Below are 3,756 nucleotides of genomic sequence, written 5' to 3'. Positions count from 1 at the left end.
TGCTGTCCTGGCGCTGCGGACCTGCTGTCCTGGCGCTGTGGGGCCGGCCCGGGGCCACTCGCCTCCGGACTTCGTGCGGTGCTGCGTGGTCCATTTGCGGCGGAAAAGGGGCTTGGAACACGCGGGCGCTTCCCCCGGCCTCCGGCTGGGCCGCCCGGGGACGGGGGCGGCCCGCACCTGCCACCTGCGGCGTCTGCCCGGGGAACGCCGGCCCCGCCCCGCCTCGGCCCTGCCCGCCGCCTCCTGCTCGCCCCCTTGGTCAGCGCTGACCGCGCAGCCCCTGGCGGGCCCCCCCCCCGCCCCGGGCCTGCGGCCCCCCCCCGCCCCCAGCCCTGCGCCCACCTGCCCCAGGCCTGCGCCCCCTTACCTGAGGCCTGCGCCCCACCCCTGCCTGAGGCCTGAGCCCACCTGCCCGAGGCCTGCAACCCCTCCCCCGCCCACCCCAGGCCTGCGGCCCCCCCCACCCCCAGCCCTGCGCCCACCTGCCCCAGGCCTGCGCCCCCTTACCTGAGGCCTGTGCCCCACCCCTGCCTGAGGCCTGAGCCCACCTGCCCGAGGCCTGCAACCCCTCCCCCGCCCACCCCAGGCCTGCGGCCCCCCTGCACGAGGCCCGCGACCCACCCCCCCACCCCCGCACCTGAGGCCGCCCCGGCAGCGCCCTCTTGGCGGCCTCCCAGCAGGTGCACAGCGGGGAGGCCTCAGACCTGCCGCTCTGCCCAGGACCCACGCCCTCCGCCCCCACGTCCCCTCCTCTCTGTCAGGGAAATGTCTGTCCCCCCTTCAGTCTAACCCAAAGCCCCTGGGCCGAGCCGGGCCTCCTCTGAGCTTGCCCTCGCTGGAACAGAAGGGGACCTTGCTTCCTCACCTTTACATCCCCCGTGACGACCCACAGTGGGCACGGGGCTTGGGGAAGGCTGGACGCCGGAAGGGGCGTTGAGTCAGAGAAAGGGCCGTGGGGTGCAAAGGTGCAGCAGGCGCTGGGGGTGGGCGGCTCAGGCTCAGAAGGACCAGGCCGCCAAGGAGGGGACTGGACAGAAATCAAACGTCCCAGGGGCAGAGCATGAAGGAAAATGAGCAGGACCACGTCCCTGCCTCCCTCGGCCACAGGCCCCGTGGGCCTGCAGCCGCCTCACTGACCGCTGTGGGAGGACAGCTGGCCCGTCTGACCTCCCTTCTCTCTCAGGAAATTGGAACTGGGAAGAGAGACAGAAAGAAACAGAAAGGGCCCGGGGTCGTTGCAGCTTCTCAGAGTGTGGCTCTATAAGCTGCGTTGAGTTTCGTGAAGTACCCTGACCGCCTTCCAGTAAATTCCCTTTTCATTCAAAATTAGTTATAGGGGTGAGATCTGATACTTGTAATCCAAACAGCCTTGGTGATTACAAGCGGATTACTCCAGAGCTAAAAGAAAGAAAGAAATGCAATGAATGCAGTAATCGGCTGCGGTGAGTGACATCACAATTGGCTGTGATAATAGTTGAATAATTTCCAATTTTCACCCCTCTACCTTCTGCCATTATCTTTCCGAACAGAAAGGGTTTCGCAATCCCCTGTGGAGAGTTGAATAGAATACTCTAGACCTAGCTCAGATGTAGTCTCCCATGCGGCCATACTTGCATTATTTGTGTGTTAGCACAGTCTGATTTTGTTAAAAAGGAATGGTTTCTTAGCTTCTGCAGTTTCACATAAATAACAGGAAGCTATAGTCCTTGTTTGGTTATTTAGTTGGTGCTGTGTGCCCTTCTCCACTTCTGACAAAGGGAAGTTTTACACACTATTAAAATGCTTGGATATTTTTATTGGATGAGAAGCCAGAATGAGCACATTCTAGTCCAAATATGTTGATTTTAGCATATTAGGTCTCCATAAATTGTGGCTAAGTAATTGTCACTTTATGGCTCTCTACCCACAGTTAGTTAGGGTCAGGTCAGTCCTTTTGCCTAAACCAGCCGTGTCAAGATCTCAAGAATTAGAAAAATAAATGCCATTTGTTTTAATAGGATATTTTAAAACTTGTCACATTGAGAAAACAGTACCTCCCATTTTCCAAGATAATCTCAGGTGGGCACCCAGCACTGACCACACTTGTCCAGGGTGAGAAATCATCAGGGCGCTTGTTAGCCATGCAGCTCCCCGGCTGATTCCGATTTGGTTCTTCTGGATGTAGCCCAGGGACTTGTGTTTTCATAAGTACCTGGGTGATTGTTACCATCAGAAAAGCTGGATTCAGCCATTTTTGTGTTCCTTCTCTGTAGCAGCTGAGGTTGGAGATTGTGATTCTGCAGTTATTGGATGCCGTGTTCTGTAAGTCTGTTAAGTCAAAGAAGTTGATTGTGTTAGGCAAATCTTCTATAACATTGATTTTTTTTTTTTTTTTTTTTTTTGGTCTACTTGTTATATCAATTACCAAGAAAGCATTGTTAAAAATCTCTGATTTTTTCTGTGGATTTTTCTCTTTCTCCCTTTATTTTGTTCCCCCCCCCCCCCCATGCATTTTAAAGCTCTTTTATTAGGTATATATCCAAGTAGGATTGTTAGGTCTCCCTTCATCTCTTTTTTTTTGCTAATATCACCTGTCTTGAAATATTCTTTATGTGATGTTAATATACTCACACTAGCTTTCTTCTAAGTACTGACTGCATATTATATCTTTTTCTATCCTTTTACTTTCAAAATCTCTCTTTGTATTTAAAGTATGTTTCTTACATGTAATATGTAGTCCAGTCTTTTTTTAATCCATTCTGGAAATCTCTGGCTTTTAGTAGAAGTATTTAGCTCATTTACATTTAATATAACTATTGATATGTTTGGGGTTAAGTCTACCATCTTGCTATTTGTTTTCTAGTTGTGTCATCTGTTTTTTGTTACTCCATTCCTCCTTTCCAGTCTTCTTTTGGGTTAATAAAAAAAAAATTTTTCAGTATGCCATTTTAATTCCTTTCTTGTTTTTCTACATACCTTTTATTTATTTTTTAGTGGTAATTCTGAGGATTACAATATGTCTGCTTAACTTATCACAATCCACTTAGAGTTAGTATTATTACTTCACATAAAATCTAGGACCTTACAAGGGTAACATTCCATTTCCTTTCCCATTTTTGTGCGATTATTATCATATATTTTGCATCTACATACATCTACAATGTTGTTATTTTTGCTTTCAGGGATCAGCAGGCTATGGCCCACAAGCCAGCACCTGTTTTTGTAAATAAAGGGTTATTGGAACACAGCCATGCCCATGTGTTTATAATTGTCTGTGGCTGCTCTCTCCCTACAATGGCAGACCTGTGTAGTTGTGACAGAGATTGCATGGCCCACAAGCCTAAAATACTTACTACCTATTCCTTTAAAAAAAAGAAAGTTTGCTGACCTCTGCTTTAAACAATCAGTTGTCTCTCAAAGAGGTTGAAGGAAGTTAAAAAAAAAAAAAAAAGTGCTTTGTATTTACCTACATGTTTACCATTTCCAGAACTCTTCATTCCTCCATGGAGGTCTGAGTTTCCATTTGGTATCTTTCCCTGCAGTCTAAAGACCATTCTTTAGTATTTCTCCTATAGCATGTCTGCTGGTGACAATTTATCTTTTGTTTATCTGAATCAAAAAAAACACAACTTTTTTCCCACTTCAATTTTTTAATGTATATATTATTTTTTAATATGGAAAGCATCATGAATTTGCGTGTCACCCTTGCACAAGGGCCATGCTAATCTTCTCTGTATATTCCAATTTTTTTCAGTATATGTGATGCCAAGTGAGCAC

General features: G+C 48.5%; 1 non-coding gene across 1 annotated transcript; it reads right to left on the bottom strand.

Annotated features, from left to right (window-relative positions):
• Positions 1-3,647: 3,647 nt before the first annotated feature.
• On the bottom strand, positions 3,648-3,756 carry LOC111764783 (U6 spliceosomal RNA). The gene has a single exon (XR_002797305.1). It is a non-coding gene; the product is annotated as a U6 spliceosomal RNA (small nuclear RNA).

The sequence above is a fragment of the Dasypus novemcinctus genome, chromosome 28 (assembly GCF_030445035.2).
Source record: "Dasypus novemcinctus isolate mDasNov1 chromosome 28, mDasNov1.1.hap2, whole genome shotgun sequence".
Taxonomy (NCBI): Eukaryota; Metazoa; Chordata; class Mammalia; order Cingulata; family Dasypodidae; genus Dasypus; species Dasypus novemcinctus.
The sequence above is the reverse complement of the archived record's forward strand: the minus strand, read 5'-3'. Positions and strand labels throughout refer to the sequence as shown.